The sequence below is a fragment of the Macaca thibetana genome, chromosome 15 (genome assembly GCF_024542745.1).
Source record: "Macaca thibetana thibetana isolate TM-01 chromosome 15, ASM2454274v1, whole genome shotgun sequence".
NCBI classification, from domain to species: domain Eukaryota; kingdom Metazoa; phylum Chordata; class Mammalia; order Primates; family Cercopithecidae; genus Macaca; species Macaca thibetana.
In genome coordinates, this window is record NC_065592.1 from 70953238 (window position 1) to 70975118 (window position 21881).

The 21881-nt window shown below is 34.7% G+C and overlaps 1 protein-coding gene across 35 annotated transcripts in view; it reads left to right on the forward strand.

The window, feature by feature from the left end:
• The window catches only part of PTPRD (protein tyrosine phosphatase receptor type D), a 2337809-nt gene that overhangs the window by 882805 nt on the left and 1433123 nt on the right, over window positions 1-21881 (forward strand). For all 35 annotated transcript variants that reach the window (XM_050761934.1, XM_050761936.1, XM_050761930.1 and 32 more), the window contains exon 6: window positions 13608-13646. The gene's annotated coding sequence lies outside the window, so the exon portion shown is untranslated. The remainder of the gene's footprint in view (window positions 1-13607; window positions 13647-21881) is intronic.

Sequence of the window (21881 nt, forward strand, 5' to 3'; positions counted from 1 at the left end):
TTTAACATGTTAAACCTTTCCTAACAGCTACAGGGCTACTACTGTTTGTAGATTCAGAATGTTCTGTTTCCTTTGTAGTCAACTTTGCTTTGCAGTCCATATTTTATCTTACGACAGTTAAAAAATAAATGAGTACTGCATCTGCCAAAAAAGAAAAAAACATAAAAAAATACTTTTCAAACAGATCTTGTCTACCTTCACACCCTAAAATTAAAAACTCTGACCCGCCGGGCGCGGTGGCTCAAGCCTGTAATCCCAGCACTTTGGGAGGCCGAGACGGGCGGATCACGAGGTCAGGAGATCGAGACCATCCTGGCTAACACCGTGAAACCCCGTCTCTACTAAAAATACAAAAAACTAGCCGGGCGAGGTGGTGGGCGCCTGTAGTCCCAGCTACTCCGGAGGCTGAGGCAGGAGAATGGCCTAAACCCGGGAGGCGGAGCTTGCAGTGAGCTGAGATCCGGCCACTGCACTCCAGCCCGGGCTACAGAGCAAGACTCCGTCTCAAAAAAAAAAAAAAATAAATAAAAAAAAATAAAAACTCTGACCCAAGATGTACATTCCTACAGAGCATGTCACCTAGCTCTGGATTCAGTATATTATCGCCTGCTGGGTTCTTGTTTACTATGTTTTGTCTTTTCTATGCCTTATTTCACTTCTCATCCAACTTCTCAGAATCCCTAATGGCTAAGCAACACTCATATCCCAATTTGTTATAAATTATGCCAATTTAGTGAATATTAACTCACAATATTTACTTGATACAATTTTACGAATTCTATGTTGATCTTTTTGGCAATTTTCCTCTGAATTACGGATGTTCAGATGCCATGTGGTCTGATTATCTAAGTATTGAAGAGGTGGTTCCCCATTGTGCTAATTACTCTATCTGCAGATTTGCTCCCCTGATAGATTTAGATATGTTTTCTCCAAAAGAGTTGAGTCTCTGAGACTGTCTCCTTTCTTTGATTATATTTATTGGGCACAAGTAACTTTCTGATCTAGTAATAATTAAAACCTCTTTTCTTTTTTTCTGAAACCCTTCTAAAAAGTTTGACCTGGGCATGTCGTCTCTTGTTTTATATGTGCTTAGTTTACCCTTTAAGATCACAATATACCTCTCAAGAACAATCTTTTTCTTCTTCTAGATCAAACTGTTTTTATTGTTTCTTTCATAATTTCATTTTCTTGGGCAGACTGAAGTACATTTTTTAAAGCATTGCAGATTTTCTCTTGGGTTTCCTGAGAAAACTTGGTTTCTCATAGTAGAGTATTTATATAAAATCTTTTTATTTAATTTGCAAAGTTAATTGAGTTCTTTTTATCCATCCCAACCAATGAAGATGACATATTTTTAAATAAGAAGGCCACCATTTTGTTTAATGTGTTTATTATTAAAACCCATTATATTGTGATTTCAGTTGTTCTCTTGTTCTAAAGACAACTTATGCTATAACTAAGTGGTTGGGGGGCGGAGTCAAATTGAACTGACACATCATCCATGTGAATAAAAAAGTTGATCTTTTTTACAGTTTTCTTACCTTAAATCAGTTCAGAGAAACAAAACTTTAGAGAGCTATTCTAGCATTTAGCTACCTTACTATATACGGTATGAAAAGCACTGTGATGGGGTCAGGGAACACACTTTAGAAACTGAAATATGTCCTGTGTAGCTAGAGTACAGTGAGGAAAACAAAATTGAGGCCAGAAGGATAGGCAAAGGGCCAGAGTCTACAAGGTTATCTAGACTGTGACAAGGATCGTGTACAATAAGGCACTTTCTGCTCTTGAGTTCAGAATCTTCAGAAAGTTTGTACAGGGGAAAGAAATAGTTAAAATTATTTTGAGGAATTGCAATATGTAAATTGATAAAAAATCATGGGAACACAGCTGAAAGAAACATTCATTTGCCCTGCCACGATGGTGATAAAGAGAGGGAAATTTAATAGGGTGATGTTTTCCAAATTTTAATTTCATAGTCTGAGTCATTTTGGTGGAAGAAAGAGAAAGGAAACCTTTGTGCTACTTTCCTCTGGTGGGACTGAAGCCTTCATTTCACTTCTAGGAAACAGTTTAACAACAAAAAGTAGTCAGAATTACTGAATTATTCCTTGAAAATAAGTTCATATTTAGCATAGTCCACAGCATTTAAGGCTGTTTTGTTTCCCCATTGCATTGAAACAACAGCCACACAATTTCATATTATAAAAATTGCACCAGAAAAAATAGAGACATGATAAACTGTAGTGTTTTAAAAATATCTGAATTTTGAGTTTTTTCTTCTTGTTAACTATTTTTATAATTATAATTTTTAATAATTAAGTTACTTTTCATGTTTAAAGTACTTTATCAATCCACTTTTTTAAAGACATTAAAAAATGTTTCAGTCAAAATCACCTATTTGCTCTATATGAATTTGAATTAGCTTGTTGATTATGGAAATGAGATTCAAGAACACACTTTCTATTGATTTCTGATATATAGATAATATTCCAGGGCAGCATTAGAACGGCATGCAAATGATACACTCAAGCACATATTTATAGTTGTAAAATTGTTGGTATTATTAAAATTGCTGGAGGGCTTACATAAAAGCTGTGTGATGAATTAGATTATGATGTAGTTTATATTAATCGTTAGTATTTATCTAGCCCTTACTAATTATCAAGCATACCAGGCGAGGAAATTTATATTCTTTTATTAATTTCTATTCTTCATTAATTTATTTACTTTTTTACTTTTTTATTCAACATACATATACTCGATGACATATTTATGTATATGTATATTTCAGAAAGTATTTGTGACAGTAGCACTTTTCTTCCAAGTAAAATTTAGGTAGTGTTCACTTATGTCATTAGAGAAGTCATTGCTACAATAGCAAAGGTTATGGATATTAAAATAGGAACCTTATGTAAACAAATTAGAGCTATTTTAACTAAATTGAGATAAGTTCTGTAAGTTCACTATGGAAAATGTATCACTGGTCATTAAATTTTCAAACTTATTCTTGCAGAGTTAAATAACTAACAAAATTGATAACAATATATTCAGTCCTCAACATCTACATGCAAAGTGTATAAAACCCATTTGTTTTTACTTAAATCGTTTGCCTCAATTGCAGCCACTCTACTGTAAAACAACTCTGGTTTACCTCCAAAAGAAAGGTAATATGTCTATTTCCAATTAGAAGACTTGTAGATAATTGCATGAATCTCCTTTACAATATATCGTTGATTATGACTTGTTTGGGAAGTGTGATCATTTAGAAGGTTGAACTAAATCTCCTCAAATGAGTTAAAATGCCTATTCAAAATGGTGGTAATAAGTATTAATGCAAGAAAATTCCTAGGCTTACAGAAATGCTGTTAAGTTGAAGTAGTATATGTAAAAGTCTTACAAACAGAATGACTTCATCAAGATGCTGCCCACTCAGATGCATTTTGTAGAACATGTACATTTTAGGATATAGGAGGTGTAGATTATTTAATGTCACTGTTTCTATAAGGAGTAGAGAGGCTACAATATATAGATTTATTTGATCAATTAGCCTGCATATTTTCTTCTTGGATAAAAATTCAAGACCTTATTGAGAGTCCAATAGAAATCATCAAACCCACTCTTAATTTTTTGGAGGGAAATTTATACAGTCAGTATAAATTGTGTGTGTGTGTGTGTGTGTGTGTGTGTGTGTGTGTGTGTATAGTGACTAAAGTTTTTGGTACAAAGCAGTAAGACTTGGAGTATGGGGTTCCAAAGGAGTGTTTTCATTTCTTCTTCTGTCTTATCATGACAGTTACAGGTCATTCCTTTGGAAAAGGAAGAGGGTGTGGATTGTGAACAGGTAGTGTCAAGAAATAGGTCATGGTTTATGGTGCCAGAGAAATGGGCTCTTAGGGAGGTCAGATGGTCCATTAAGTCCAGGATTATCTAATATTGAGGCCTCACTTGAGTTCAAGCACTGACCTAGGTGCCTTCATAGGAATAACTTATTTAATCCTTATAACATTACTGAGTTGGGTAATTAGAGCTAGGCATTAAGATCTTCTGTTTATCCGGGCGCGGTGGCTCAAGTCTGTAATCCCAGCACTTTGGGAGGCCGAGACCGGCAGATCACGAGGTCAGGAGATCGAGACCATCCTGGCTAACACGGTGAAACTAAAAAATACAAAAAAATTAGCCAGGCGAGGTGGCGGGCGCCTGTAGTCCCAGCTACTCAGGAGGCTGAGGCAGGAGAATGGTGTAAACCTGGGAGGCAGAGCTTGCAGTGAGCTGAGATCCGGCCACTGCACTCCAGCCTGGGCGACAGAGGGAGACTCCGTCTCAAAAAAAAAAAAAGAAGAAAAAGGATCTTCTGTTTATAGATAAGAAAACTGAAGGTTAGGCAAATTATGCAAATTACTGCAACTAAAAATCAGTAAAGTCAGAACACAAACTGTGACATTTTGGTTCCAGTCCTCTTGGACTCATAACATGGCTGCCTCCCTCCAAAGGATCTGAAATATGTGTTTGGCTTGTGATTTTACATTTATATAAAATCGTTTTATTTATGAATGAATTTTTATTATCCACACATATTTATTTTTTAAACACTGTTTGAGAGCCTATGGATCAAGAGCCATTGCAGGGGGATGTAGAGAGAAGGTAAGGATATGTGGGAACTGAGTATCCCAAAAAGCATAACGGAAAGGACAAGATAAATTATATAAATAAGAAAGTAAAAATACACATCATTTGGAGAAATTGGTATGACATAGAAGTACAATCATGGCTATTAATTATTAGAAAGGAAGAAACTAAAGAAAGATAGTAACAGTAGAATTGATTTTAGGTCTCTGTATGCCAGTATAATGAGTATGTATAACAACAAAACAAAACCTTGCGATTTTAGCAAAAGTAGATGAATATGATCCCACAGATATGTCATTTGAATTACACATCTTGGTCAAAAGAAGCTAGTAGAGGAAAGAAAGAGTTGATATTTATAACAGGTGTATCTAAGTGGAAACACTAAGGTCTAGGTATAAAAGTCTAGTTGTTACATATTTGAGATGAAAAAAGGAACATACCATGTTTTTTTTTAAAGGTTGACAAAGAATATGGCTCAGACTCTCTGATGACCTCAAAGTTTTAGCATAACATGTTCCTAAACAAGAACTACCTTTCCTTAACCCATATCTCATTCTGAAAAGGTATGAATAATGCCCTTTTCTTCCTTTCTTCATCAAAATTACAAAAAAGAAAATCATACATGTAATTACAATTATATTTCTATAAATTACCATTTATCACTGAATGCATGATGCTTCTAATTTGAGTATTCTGCATACATTTATCTACTAAAGGTGAAAGTGAAGGACACATTTATTTTTACATGCTCTTGAAAAATGCTCACTGAAGAACATTCCACATTGTTGACAATCTTGTTCTTGGTCCCCATCATTCATGCTCCTTCCTTGCACATCTCTTTCTTAAGTTTCTCAGCCAATTTTACTAATTTAATTTGAACAGACACTTCTCAAAAGAAGACATTTATGCAGCCAACAAATGTACGGAAGAAGCTCATCATCACTGGTCGTTAGAGAAATGCAAATCAAAACCACAATGAGATACCATTTCACACTAGTTAGAATGGCAATCATTAAAAACTCAGGAAACAACAGATGCTGGAGAGAATGTGGAGGAATAGGCATGTTTCTACACTGTTGGTGGGAGTGTAAATTAGTTCAACCATTGTGGAATACAGTGTGGTGATTCCTCAAAGATCTAGAACCGGAAATACCATTTGACCCAACAATCGCATTACTGGGTATATACCCAAAGAATTATAAATCATTCCACTATAAAAAAACATGCACATGTATGTTTACTGCAGCACTGTTCCCAATAGCAAAGACTTGGAACCAACCCAAATGTCCATCAATGACAGACTGGATAAAGAAAATATGGTACACAGACACCATGGAATACTATGCAGCCATAAAAAAGAATGAGTTCATGTCCTTTGCAGGGACATGGATGAAGCTGGAAATCATCATTCTCAGCAAACACAGGAAAAGAAAACCAGACACTGCATGTTATCACTCATAGGTGGGAATTGAACAATGAGAACACATGGATACAGGGAGGGGAACATCACACACTGGGGCCTGTTGGGGACTGGGGGGCTACGGGAGGGATAGCATTAGGAGAAATACCTAATGTAGATGATGGGTTGATGGGTGCAGCAAACCACCATGGCATGTGTATACCTATGTAACAAACCTGCATGTTCTGCACATGTATCCCAGAATTTACAAGTGTAATCATAAAAAAAAAAAAGCCAACTCAAACATTTCTGGATTTTTGTTGTTAACTTGTAAAGTTCATTAAAAAAAAAAGTGATACTACTGCTTTAAAAAAAAACTATGTCTTAAATTTCATTTATTGCCTGTGTATCTATTATTGGTCATTAATTTTGTGTCCTTCTTTTCTCCCATGTTTCTTCTATCACTAAAGTACTAATTCCAAATCTGTACCTCCACTTTGTAACATTCTCCTGAGCCACAGATCTACATGTCCAGATTTCAGAACTATGTACCCAGAAAAAGCTATAGCGTCTTCAAACTCAATACATTTAAATTTTACTTTATATTCCTCTTCCACTTCTTCATATTGCTTTGTTTTAGTGAAGGTCATCATCACCCAGTTGACCCACACCTTATTTGCCTTATCTTCAAATTGCCAACTACCAAAGTCTTTCCATTATCAAGTCTTTCAAATCTGGTCTCAAATTCCAGTTTCCAGTGTTGGTTATATCTATTTCCACCATGAATCTCAGACTCCAGCCACACAGAATATACTACCATCTATGTTGTTTCATATGCTATTTTCTCGTTTAGAATATCTATTCACTCCAGTCAAAGCATTCGTTGACTTTCCTTCGAAGAGCTGATAGCTTCCACTAGTGAATTTACAGTCCAAGAATTTACTTTAACATGTAATACTTTCCACTAAAATTATTTACTCTTGTATTGAGAAGAAAAAGGAAAATACTGATACGGGTCTATTAATTTCAAACAAAACCGACTTAGAAATAAATAAAAGTGGTTTTAGAGGCTGGGCGCGGTGGCTCAAGCCTGTAATCCCAGCAGTTTGGGCGGCCAAGGCGGGCGGATCACGAGGTCAGATCGAGACCATCCTGGCTAAAACGGTGAAACCCCGTCTCTACTAAACATACAAAAAGAAATTAGCCGGGCCTGGTGGCGGGTGCCTGTAGCCCCAGCTACTCAGGAGGCTGAGGCAGGAGAATGGCATGAACCCAGGAGGCGGAGCTTGCAGTGAGCCGAGATCCCACCACTGCACTCCAGTCTGAGCAACAGAGCCAGACTCCGTCTCCAAAACAACAAAAACAAAAACAAAAACACACAAAAAAAGTGGTTTTAGAGATAAAATAGAACAACTTCATAATAGTATATTGAACAAAAGACTATGAAAATTTCAAATGTTTATATATTTCTTAACGGCTAATATACATAACGAGGAAAAATGATGGAGCTTACAGGGAAAAAATGCCAAATCATGGTGGGATATGATAACATGCATCTTCTAATATTTGAACAGACCACAAGATCAACACATTTAAGGTAATTTATGTATGTAATTATACAATATAATTTTAAGTACATACAGAGCATTCATGAAAAATGACCAGATGCTGAATCCTAAAGCAAGTTTCAATACATTCAGAGGATTGAGATCATATAGAGTAAGTGCTTTGTGTACAAATTAATTTGAGCTAGAAAATTTTCAGATATTAGGAAATTTAAAACATAGAAATTTGTATTTTTGGAATTTCTTAAAAACTCAACTTGAAAATATTTAGAAATGAATACAAATTAAAATGCTGTTTCAAAGTGAAAACCAATATTGCAAGTGAAACCTGTAATTTTTATATATATACACATAAATATATACATATATGTATGAAAAAGGCAGAAAAACAATATAAGTATCTCAACAAGTTAGGAAGAAAACAGCACATTTATCTCAAATACAAAAGAAGATAAATAATAAATATCAGAAGCGGCCGGGCGCGGTGGCTCAAGCCTGTAATCCCAGCACTTTGGGAGGCCGAGGCGGGCGGATCACAAGGTCAGGAGATGGAGACCACAGTGAAACCCCGTCTCTACTAAAAATACAAAAAATTAGCCGGGCGCGGTGGCAGGCGCCTGTAGTCCCAGCTACTCAGGAGGCTGAGGCAGGAGAATGGCGGGAACCCGGGAGGCGGAGCTTGCAGTGAGCCGAGATGGCGCCACTGCACTCCAGCCTGGGCAACAGCGTGAGACTCGGTCTCAAAAAAAAAAAAAAAAAAAAAAAATCAGAAGGTAATATAATGGAAAATACTATATATTATACTGCATACAACAGAGAGGATCAACAAAACCACATTTGGTTTTTAAAAATGAACTGATGAAAGTAATAGTAATGCAACTTGCCAAGTAAAAAAATAGAGGATTCAAGAAAAGCTAATGTCAGTTAAATCACTATAAACCCTGACGATATTAAAAGGATATTGAGAGGATGTTAGAAATTACTTTTCTAAAAACATGGAATTTTGAATAAAATTTCTAGAAAAATACAACTTAAAGATGAGAAGAGCAAGAAAAAGACACTCAAAGTAATTATATAACTATTTAAGTAATGTAATGGACAACAGAAAAACCCTTTATTATTAACATTCTAATAGAAGTGTGCTTTCTTATTATGGTATAAAAATATCTAGCAAACACTTACAACAAATATCACACTTAGTAGCAGTGGTTCCTTTTGAAATAAAGACAAGGATGCCCAGTATCACCACTTCTATTCAGTGTTATGTTGGTGTTCTTGTTAAATGCACGAATGCAAAATATATATATGCATATACACATGAATTAATGCATACATACATGCATGCCTTTTTAGTAAAGTTAAAGGATTTGAATGGACTAGATAAAACTATTATTGTATGACTGTAGATAGTAAATTGAAAGGGATGTACCAGATTATTTATTTTAATACATGATTTTTTATTGAGGTTCCTCCCTAAATGATCAATAGAAAATCAAATGCATTTCTATATACAAGTAATAAATATAAAAATACCATGTCTGATAACATAAAAATATCAAATAAAAATGTACCTACTGAAAGATGTAAAGCTATATGTAGAAAATTCTACATTATTGGGATAAATTAAATAATACCATAGAGTGAAAGGCAACACAAAATGGGAGGAAATACTTGCAAATCATATATCTAATAAATTATTGAGATCACTTAGAACTCAACAATAAAAAAAAACAGCCCAATTAAAAAGTGAGCAAAGAGGTAGGGTGCAGTGGCTCACGCCTGTAATCTCAGCACTTTGGGAGGCTGAGGCAGGCAGATCACTTGAGGTCAGGAGTTCGAGACCAGCCTGGCCAACATGGTGAAACCCCGTCTCTACTAAAAATACAAAAATTAGGCATGGTGGCATGTGCCTGAATTCCCACCAGGAGGTTGGGACAGGAGAATTACTTGAACCCAGGAGGCAGAGGTTGCAGTGAGCCAAGATGGTGCCACTGCCTTCTAACCTTGGTGACAGAGAGAGATTCCATCTCAAAAAAAAAAAAAAAAAAAAAAAAAAAAAAAAAAAAAAAAAAGTGAGTGAAGAATTTTAATACATATTTCTCCAAAGAAGATAAACAAATGGGCAATAACTATATGAAAAAAAGAATGTTCAACATTAGGCATTAGGGAGACAAAAATTAAAACTACAGTGAGATCCATCACACTCCACCGTATAGCTATGATTTTTTTAATAAAATAGAAAATAAGTGTTGGCAAGGATGTGGAGAAATTATAAACCTTATGCATTGCTAGTGGGAATGTGAAATGATGCAGTTGCTGTAGAAAACAGTTTGGCCGTTCATCAAACCTAGAATTACCAGATGACCCTGAAATTCCTAAGTATATACCCAAGGGGACTGTAAACAAATGTTCACACAAGAAAACACATACAGGAATGTTCATAGCTTTGTTATTCATAATAGCAAAAAAATGAAAACCTAAATGTCCTTCAGCTAGTGAATAGATAACCAATATGTGGTATATCCATTCAATGAAATATTTTTTAGCAACAAAAGGAATCAAGTCCTATTATGTGCTACAGTATAAATGGACTTTAAAAATATTTTAAATTAAGCCAGACACAAAAGGTCACATGCTGTGTGATTCCATTTATATGAAGTACAGAATAGGCAAATCCAGAGAGCCAGATAGTAGAGTAGGAGTTATCAGGGGAAGAAGATACAAGAGAATCAGATATTGGCTGCTAATAGGTACCATGTAGGTGCTAACACCTTTCTTTTGAGGTGTTAGAAACATTCTGGAATTAGTAGTTATCTTTGCACAAACTGAATATACTGAAAAAACAATGAATTGTATATTTTAAAATAGTAAACTTTATGTAAATTATGTCAATATAATAAGAAGTCAACACACTTATATTGAAGGAAAGAGTAGAAAAATCTACTCTACCAGCTATCAAAGAATGCTATTAGGTATATTGTGTAAGACAGTACAATATAGACAAATTGTTCAGTGGAACACACAAATGTCTAGAAACAGAGCCAAGGATGTATGGGTACTGAATTCATGACTAATATTGTAGAGCAATTTGAAAATGTCATATTTTGAATAAATTTTGCTGGACCAATTTGGAAAAATAATGAAACTTTACCCCAGCTCAAAATATAAATTTCAGGTAGATTTTTGGATTAGATGTGAAAGGCAAAGAAATCATAATATAAAAAGATTTTTAGAAGCAAATACAGAAGCGTATATATGATTATTTTATGTAATAAATGGCATGCATAAGTAAAGATTCAATAGGACTGCATTAAAATTAACAATAGGTGTTCAACATAAGAAATAATAAGCGAGTAAAAGAGGAAGCCATGAAATAGGAAACAGATTTTCACAATATATAACCAACAAAGGACTCACATCTAGAATACATAAAGCACTTCTGTGAATTGATAAGGAAAGACTACCCATATAAAATGGGTAAAAATAACTTAAGAACCTTCTCAAATGACTACATATGAATGACTAATAAACATATGAAAATGCAATAAAATTTGTAATGAAGGCAATGTAAATGAAAAGTACGGAAATATTCCACTAAATAGTACACTGATGGCTAAAATTAAGCAGAAAAGAAATATTTTCTGGGAAACGTGCAACAATGGCAATTCTCGTAACACTATTTAAATTATTTGCTAAAGTAGAACATAGGTGTATTTTCTGACCTACTAATCTCACTCTTAACAAAGGATGCTTATGGTAGGGTAATTCATAATAATCCCAAAGTGGAAACAATCCACATAGCTGCCAGTAGTGGAATGAGTATGTAAATTGTAGAATATTTATCCAATGGAATACTATAGAGTAATGAAAACTAACTGCAGTTATGAGCAACCAGATGAATGAATCTCACAAATAAGATATTAAGGGAAAGAAACTAAACACAGAGAGATGTAGTACATGATTCCAACTAAAGTTTAAAACTTAAAACCATAGGCTGGACAAAAAAATCCAGATACTTTGACAAACACATGTAATTAATAGTTTACTGAGATTACAGTGTATGATATATCCAATGACATCATATGATATGTTCAACGTGTTGTCCCTCCCTGGTAATGTGCATTCAAATGCCTTGCAAAGTTGTGATGAACATGAGACATTAATGCAGCATGATTACAAATATCTGTGCATGCATCTCTGTGTATACATACAAACTTACCCAGTGTGACAGAACAAGCCACAGGCTTCTGTGTAGTGGTTATCTTCAAGTTCTTTATCTTGTAATAATAATTACATGAGCATTGACTTTGTGATAATTTATTGAGCTGTATGCATTTGTATTTTTGCAAATCTTTTGTGGATTATATCTCACCACAAAGAAATAACTTAAAATATGAAAATAAAAGAATTTATCAGATTATTTTCCAAGGTCATTAATAGAACTAAGATCCATGGACAAAAGTTTCTAAGAGATCATCCATTTTACACCTTTGAAGCCAGGCTAGAGAATTCAGTAAGCTCTGTAAATAATACCACAAGATCCATTACTTGCTCTTCAAAAGTGAAGCATTGATCTTCTCAAATGATTTTGGACCCTAGAGAAGGAATATTAATAACTTTCTTCTGGGCAATTTGTTACCAATTAGTAGTCTAGCATTATAGAGATTATTCTGGCCCAACAGAAATCACCTAATTTAAATTTTCTGACAATAAGATGCAGACACATATTCATATGCACATATAAAACCGCACACAATAGTGTCAACTCCTTTTCACACTTACTGTGTTCTCCATTCTCTTTCAAAGAAAGACATGTGTTTTACTACTCATACAATGTGTAATTTCAAACTTGATTCCCAAGGCAAAAAGAAAAGGCTACCATCAAATGTTTAAAGAATAATCTCCTTTATTTTATAATAGTAATGGCTAGAAGTTCAATATTTCTGCTCAAACACAAGCAGGCAGGCATATTTGCAAAAGGCCTCACAATGTTTGCCATTGCCTTTACACAAGACAATATTTATAAAACCTTTGTATCCCATGGCAGGTGCTGGGTCTCCTCTTGGGAATTTGTGCTGTTCAGATATTGCCTTTCATTTGAACTTCAAACACCTTTAAAAAATAGAGGCTGCATTTTACTATCATTTAAAAATTAAAAAGCTTTCATTTTTGTCATTATAATATCTTTCATGGCTTTACTTTTCAAAACTAAATCAAAGCCAAAAGTAATTATTGTCATAGCCAGCAGAAACCTGAAAAATGGGAAAAGTTTTTTTAAAATGAAACTTTGGTCTGCTTCTCCCATAAAATCATCAAATGCATGTACTAATTACTGGAGAATTTCATGTGCATTTTTTTTTTTTTTTTTTTTTTTTTTTTTTTTTTTTTTTTTTTTTTTTTGAGACGGAGTCTTGCTCTGTCACCCAGGCTGGAGTGCAGTGGCCGGATCTCAGCTCACTGCAAGTTCCGCCTCCCGGGTTTACGCCATTCTCCTGCCTCAGCCTCCCGAGTAGCTGGGACTACAGGCGCCCGCCACCGCGCCCGGCTAGTTTTTTTTTTTGTATTTTTAGTAGAGACGGGGTTTCACCGTGTTAGCCAGGATGGTCTCGATCTCCTGACCTCGTGATCCGCCCGCCTCAGCCTCCCAAAGTGCTGGGATTACAGGCTTGAGCCACCGCGCCCGGCCCTTCATGTGCATTTAATAATAATCTCCCTTCTTTGAGAACTTAGAGAATTAACCAAATTATTATAGTCACCTAAATAATTGGAAAAAATATTTTCTGGAGCCAGAACATTACCTTTTATTGCTTGTTTTAATTGCACAGTATAAGGTTAAACACTTCAGTTGAAGTGAAAGACACATTTTTGTCTACAGAAATTATGTCCTAAAGTATTTATTCAGTCGGCAGTACTTGTAAGTAGAATAATGTTGTAGGATTATAACATTTTATTGTCCATTTTTCTAAAACAAAACCTCTTGTTTTCTGTTTTTTGTCTGTTTTGCTTTTCATCAGGCTTGGACTCCTGGATTGTCTGGTAACTTCAAAAATCTGGTAAGATACTTTTTTCTTTGGGACTCTCAACCTTCTGATATTTTTATTTCGTTTGTCATTGTTCTTTGGAGTATCTTTTTATTTCTGTGTCAGACTTAATCCTTAAAAAAAATTCTCCCCTCCTTTCCATCTTCTGAGTTTGACACTCATAAGGACAGTTAGAAAAGATCAATTACATCTTAACCCATATAAGACAATCTGGTAAGTTCAAATACTTCTTGGAGATTCAACTTCATGAGTTAGGAGAACATTCCAAACAGAGGGAACATTTGTTTCTTAAGGAAACTAAAATCCCCACAGAAAGAGTTTGTGATACAGGAAGGAGGATTATGCAGGTAAAATGTGGAAAGTATCAGTCTGAAAATTTTTCTTTAAAAATAGATCAAACGCAGAAGCAAGATAAAAACCAAAGATGAGCTGACACAAAAATTGGGTGTTTAAAAGTTTTTCAGTAGTGCAATGCTGATAGTATAATTTACATGTTATAAAGTTAGAAATACACTGAAGGCACTGATCTTTTCCACATGGAAACTCTTAAAATTCTTACAGCATTTTCCTGGGACATGCATTATAGGGATGATAAAGCTGAATTGGTTGAGATAGGAGGTTTTCTGTGACGTCGTGTATTTTTCCAAACAGCAGCTTTGTATTCATGTTCGAATGCACCCAGTCCTTTTTTCTTCAAATATTATTGAAATATTGCTCACCGTCCAATTCATACATTGGGATCCTACTATGTTCTGAGTGTATACAAGATTATAAAACATTTTATCTCACTTAATACTATGAAGAAATCTCTAGCTTAGATACCTGTGTAGACTGGATATCCCAACTCGCCTGATTAAGTGACCCTTTCTATAATACTGAACCAAGAATGAGATTCCAGCCTGATGGACTGAAGGAATACAGTCTTGTACTCCATTATTTAGTAATAACTGGGTATTGCTGGATTGGACTGGGAGATCATTGAAGGTCCAGTATCTCCTTGCTGTTGTTCATTATCTTTCTGAAACCAAATGATTTCAGAATTTCTCAATATCTTATAATCATTTCATTTCCATGCCAGTTTCATCCTTCAAGTTCACACTTCCCACCAAACAGTACCACATTTGATAGTAAGCTGTCATGTTGAACAAACAGTACTGAAGACTTGAGGTTAAACAGAATTATTTCACACAAACAGAAAACTTAAAATTGTATATCAGATCTCATCACTAAGAAAGCTACTGAATGGTGCCTTTCCCACAGAGATGTGTACTTTGTTTCTCTCCATCATCAGTGCACCATGTACCATAGGGGTCTGCATCTCTCCTAGAAGAATACATTTTGACATGTTTCTCTCTGTCTTATTCCTCATATTTGAGCCCTGCAAGATATGTGAAGAATAAGCTGACATGAAAATATTCTGTTGTAACTTTAACCAGCCCACAGTGAAGGCAAGCTTGTTTACTGAGAGACTAGTTTAGCCCTTCATTGTGCAGGCTTTTACTAGGCCTGAGTAGAATTTTGCATTACCTTTGGAGAGTTGTACCTAGAAATTTCTGCCAAACAAAGAAATATCTATTCACAATGATGAATTCAGTCCTTCATATTTAACCATAAATATGAACAAAAAAAACTTGAAATTGTATTTTTTCTTAGTAATTTTTTTTTTGAAACAAGGTTTCACTGTGTTGACCATGCTGGCCTCCTGGGTTAAGCAATCCTCCTACCTTGGCCTCCAGAATCGCTGAGACAACAGAGTCACACCACGGTCCCTGGCTGCCTTAATGATTTTTAAAAGTATTCATCAAAAAATTAGCCAATATTTAGCCTCAAAATGAGGATGAGGGTTAGCCTCCCATCTCCCTTAGCACTTTCTGCAAATGGAAAGCTTTGCTTATGCATTTATTGAGGAACTGGGGTCTTTTAGGTAGTAGAAATTTTGCCTCCCCATTTCTATCATAACAAATCCTAGAGGCCCTGTATACTTTTTCCATCCTAAAGCTTTCCTTAGTTGCAAAAGGTGGATCTGGACCCTCCTCCTGTAATTGTCCTTTTGTCTAAATTCCATCATTTTTCATTTAAATTGTCAGTATGAATTTCCAATTCTGGATGGCCAAAATGATCTTTTGGGTGGTTTCTATCTTCTAATATATCTTATTTCAAATCCATTCTTTATATACTACCAGGTGATAGATTCTAAAACAACATGTATTCTCCTGTTTATCTATTTGTTTTTTAATGTGACCAGTCTGGGAAAATTTTTGAGCTTTCTTCCCCCAGTTTGGTATACAAGTTATACAATTAAGTATTGCCACACTTATCCAAAAGCAATCTTTCTTCAGTACATCCCAGAAATCTCAAAGCTAATAAGGTTGTTCTGTTTTCTCCCTTCACAAACCCCACCATCACTATTTCTGCTTCTGTGAACAGCATGATCAGTGTATCTGCTCAGATCCCCATTTTCTATTCATTCCTCAAGGCCAAATTCATGTCCCACTTTCTCCTGGAAGTCTTCATTGTTTTAAATATTGTACCTTGATTCCCCCTCTCCTTGAACTCTTTGTTTTTAAGATCACAAAGTATAGCCCTTTACCTTACACTGTCATATGTTCTAAGGTTCCTGTGTTGTGTACATATTTTCTACTCAGCAATTCTGCAAGTTTGTTAAATGAGGAAACAATGTCATCTTGTTCTCTTTACTGCAGCATACCTAACACATTGCTCTATGTTTAGTAGTTCCTCAATATTTTCAATTAACTAACCTATTTAGGATTTCACCTTTGCTTAAAAAATAACCTTAAATTTTCATTTCTATAATTGTTTGCTTCTAATTATCATTTTCAAAGAAAACAATGCTGTGAACGTAAAGGATTGTTAATAAAATCTCTAAAACATCCTGAATTATCATGGTACACTCTACAAAACTGAGTGCCATTTGAGAGAAAAGAAAATAAATGTAAAATTCAAACCAGAGTAGTATTGAAATACAAATTATAATATGCAAATTTAGATTCCAAATTAAATACATTAAAATATACTCCATTAAATTATGATATAATTCTCAAGCTAAAAAAAATTTACTCTGAAACTAAATACCAGCTTTACTTCAGAATAAAGAACTGACACTTTCCACATAGCAGGTAAAATATTTACAGAAAATCTTATTGCAGCATTTTTTTTTCACTTAAATAAGGTAATGTGTTTAATGTTTACGAATCATTGAATTTTGTATCTGTGTGTGTAATTGTGGCGATTTGTTCCAATTCATGTATTTTATTTTCTGCACCTGGATGTTGGACCTTTTAAGAGGTCAAAATAATAACATGCACCGTGATGTACACTCAAAGAGAATTTGAATTGTCAAGCTTTCACCGTTTGGTAGGTGCAATGCTAGGTGCATTATCTGTGTATTCTCATTTCATGCTTCTAATCTCACTTTGTAAAGGACATTTTGATATCACTTTAGAGATGAGACTAATGGTCAGAGGGCTTAATTAGTTCATCTACAGTCTCACAATGAATCAAGATGCTGAGATTTCAGTCTATCTCTTGGACTCCAAAGACTATATTGAGATGCTATTGCACTAGTAAGTTTTTAATAAAACCCAATTCTGCATATATTTGAGTAATAACCCTGATCTGGAGCCCTTAAGAAAGTTAATATATAGCTGGTTAAAATGAGATTTTATCTTTTGTACTTACGTAGTTATTGAGAAAACTTCAGAGATGATTACTTTAAATCCAAGGGAAAATAAATTGTCACAGCCCATGCCCCAATGTTAGATATATGTATACATGTCTTTTATATCTTTTATATATGTAAAACCATGTCATTAATAAGTGAAGCAAAATCTATAGAAACCCACTTAATCCTTCTGCAGTCACACAATGATGATTAATGACTATTTCATTTCCTCATTAGTGTTCTCAGTTTTCTAATGCCAATTTTATGCAAGTTTGGCTGTCCTGATTTTTTAAAACAATATTACAGGTAACTTGCAAATTAAATTCATGTGCTTAGCATTAGTCATACAATATATTTCAAATAATACAAAGTAATTCAAATATACTATTATATTTTCCAAGAATTGAATGCTATTTCCATCTAGAGAGTTTAAAAAGTATATTTCTTTTATATGTGCCAAAATATTCCAATGTTTTGAACTACTCTCCCCTCAAAAATTAAATGTTTTGTGTTAAAATGATGTTAGGTTTTTCAAGGTTGTTATGTATTTAAATTATAGAGAACAAACCAAACGTATATACCAATCTCAGAGTTTTGACTTGTTAAGCATATAGTATATCAAAATGCTTTGCTCATTTTAACGTTATACACAGTTATTAAATTTGTTATTACTGCTAGTATGCTATCCTGATGTAAATTGACATGATATGAACATAAATCATGTGTTCACTGACCAAAGGAAGGAATCATACTCTCACGAATTTATTAATATGTTCGTTCTCTCACAAACCATCTGATAGGGATTGGGTAATATAAAAAGGATTTGACATGACCCCTACTTCAAGGACCTTAATTTTATGTTTCCTGTATAATTATGTGCTTTTATTTATTATTTTTAAGAAATGTTATTTAAAATTATGAGCATTTGCTTTAAGCCTTTTATTAATTCCCTTTAGCTTGCTGGGATAGGCTATTAGAAATCATACTATTTCTAGAGAGATACTATTAGTGTGCATAAATATCTGGGTTTCTTTCTTTAGTGATCATATAGGAAATCATATTTTCCGTCCACCTTGCAGTTAGGTGGGGTCATAGGATTACTTCTGGCCAAGGGAAAATGGAAGTAAAGTATATCACTTCTGTGCAGAGGAGGTAAAAAGCCTCTATGTGCATTTTCAGTGTTTCTCTTCCTCTGCAAAGGAGATTGTAGAGGAGGCATACGTTTGAGACAGCAGAGCCACAAGACTGAATCATCCTAATCATTGAGTCACCTGATGGAGGACAGTTGCAGTGAAGATTCTCTCAGTTTCACAGCTAACTTTTCTAAACAACAGATGAATTCTGTTTTCTTAAGCAACTGAGTTGCATTTTATTTTTTTTGTTTGTTTGTTTGTTACAGCAGCATAAAACCCGCCCAAACTATTCAAATTGTCCTTGGGAAAATGGGCACTATTATGTTTGGGTAATTCTGAAATCTAGAGCCATGTTTCCAAAGACATATTTTGACAATTTTGTTTTAGACTTTGAAATAATTCTCTCCTAACTTTTACCAAATAACCTGCAGTACCACTTACTTGTCTGGCAAAGCAGGCAACTTAGGCCTCCAAAATAGAAGACTCGGGATAAATAGTACTAAAAATTAGTTTTTAACAATCAGCTATTATTGACTTAACAAATGTCACTAGATAAACTTAAAAAAGCATGAAATAGGAAAAAATTCTACAAGATACCCATCTACGCTCAAAATGGTCTACTTTCTAATAGGAAAATGGACAGCATTCTTATAATAATAGCTGAAGTTCTTTAATCTTAACTGTCATTAAGCAACAATCCATATTAAGGACAATCTAACAACAATTTCTAAATTAAAGGAGCCAGGAGCCACTGTATCTTAGGTGATTTTATTTTGATGCGGTGCCGAGTTTACTATGTTCGACTCTTGCCGTAGTTTCTGGAATGACCTGAGTCACCACCTGCTTCCTATGTCTTTGGCTCTTTTTACCTTTTAGAGTGGAAGTCTCCCCCTGCAATTTCATTTTTACTTTTTAGGATCCATAGTAATTTAAATGCCACCAACATGCCAACTAGCATCATTCATTTCTACAACAGCTAATTAGTTAAACATAACTTCTTTTCTTCACACATAGGACTAGAGATCAAAAATAATTGTATAAATTAACTGGAATTAAAAGGATTTCGATTTATCACTAAGGAAGGAGGCCCAACAAATTATGACTCATAAAGTATTTTGTGTCAGTCACTAATAGCCTCTAAAATATTCATGGGACACGTATTCATTTTCCCTCTGCGGATAAAGACATACCAGAGACTGGGTAATTTATGAAGAAAAAGAGGTTTAATGGGCTCACAGTTCTAGGTGGCTGGGAGGGGGTCTCACAATCATGGCGGAAAGTGAAAGGCATGTCTTCCATGGTGGTAGGCAAGAGAGAATGGGAGCCAAGCGAAAAGAGGAAACCCCTTATAAAGTCATCAGATCTCATGAGGCTTATTCACTACCACAAGAATTACATGGGGGAAACTGCCCCCATGATTCAATTGCCTCCCGGTGGGTTCCTCTCACAACACATGGGAATTATGGGAGCTACAATTCAAGATGGGATTTGACTGGGGACACAGCCAAACAATATCAGAACATTGAAATCTACCTCTATAAAGTTTATTCAATGTGTAAGAATCAGAATTTCTACATGTGGGACTCAATCCAGCTTGAGAGGTTACATACCTACAATAGCTTTCATTCACTGAGTATCAGCTTGCTCTTCACCTAATTTCACCATCAGGATAGCACTGAATAAACATTCGCAAGACAGCAAGTTTCATTTTAGAAGGACTACTAGTGTTTAAACATGTTTCCTTGGCATTAAGCAAAAATTATATTATATTCATAACTTGCCCCTCAGGGTAGCACAGGACTTATGTATTTGTTAACACTCCAAGGAATTGACTCTAAGAGTGTTAATAATTGGACTACATGGAAGAGTGTTCATTTAGTGGGAAGTTAAACTATCTACTTTTTTATTTTAGCCTCTCATCTGACATAAAATATTTATAAATGTTTTTATGAAGATAATTTAATTTAATTTTGAGACAGGGTCTCACTGTGGTTATCCAGGTTAGAGTGCAGTGGTGTGATCTTGACTTAATGCACCCTTGACATCCCAGGCTCAGGTGATCCTCCTGCCTCACCTTCTGAGTAGCTGGGATTACAGGCTTGTGCCACCACACCTGGCTAACTTTTTATATTTTTAGTAGAAATGGGGTTTCAGTATGTCACCCAAGCTGCTCTTGAATTCCTGGACTTAAACAATACACCTGCCTCAGCCACTCAGAATGCCAAAATTATAGGTGTGAGCCACCACGCCCGGCCAAGAATAATTTAAATAGTGATTCTAATAAATCTGACATTATCTATCATATTACTAATATATTGAAAGAACATTTTGTGGTTAATTAAGCACACATTCACTGTATAATTTCTTGCCTCCTGTCCTAAATCAAGCAGCTCTTCTCCAGGTGTTCACCAAAATAGAAATACTACCCTATAGTTCTTTCCTAATTTCAAAAGCTCTCTGCTTATTATTTTCTGTTTGTTATTGTACATTACTTTTTAACAAAACCTTGGGTACTCAGAACACTGTACTTATTATTTAACAAATATTATGTGGTTTTGGTACAGAACATTCTACAATTTACAGCTGACACTCCTATCCACTTTTCATTCTCTTCCCTTATTTGTAATAAGAGAATATTTCCACTTTGCCGGAGCCTGTATACCATTCTTGCTATAAAAATTCTAATGTCAAAGAAAGATGTATACCTTGAAAAGTTTTCCACAAACATATTGAGACATATGAAGATGTCTTTTCACATATTATTTCTATTTTCTAGTTGATGCTGAATTGACTTACCATTTTTGTAAATGAGAGATAGTGGAAGATGATTGAGATTGCTGAAATGCAAAATTATAAGATACATTTAACAGTTTAACATTTAAACTAAAATGGTTTAAAAAAATCATCCTTAAAGAATAACATAGCATCTTCCTGAAGTACTGAACAATGGTAAGTGGTAGGGATGTTAGGTAGCCTTTAACGGAATGAGGTTATGCCAATAAAGAGTATAGACAAATAATTTTACAATATCCTGCCTATGGCCACCTACCTCTAAATGGGAATCACACTTTATCTTCATTTCTTGCTTCTGAGATACCCCTTATAGACTGGGAAGGTGTATGATTTGGATATGTGGAAGACACTTAAATGCTTGGAATGTGTGCATGGCAATGTCAGTGTTATGTGGATATCTGAGAGTGAAGTTTTTTTTGGTGTAGGGTGCAATGGAGATAACCAAGGAGGTTCTGAGACAGATCCTAATAGAAGATTAATTATGGGATAAATTTTCTTGGTATTATAGCATATCAGTGTTCTGTTTAATAGATGTACAAGTTGTCCAAAAAAAATGAGAAATTTCTTTTCTTCTTAAAATGTAACTAATCAAATTAATAATGTTTCAAATGTCCATAGTCATGTAGTTACTGTATTACC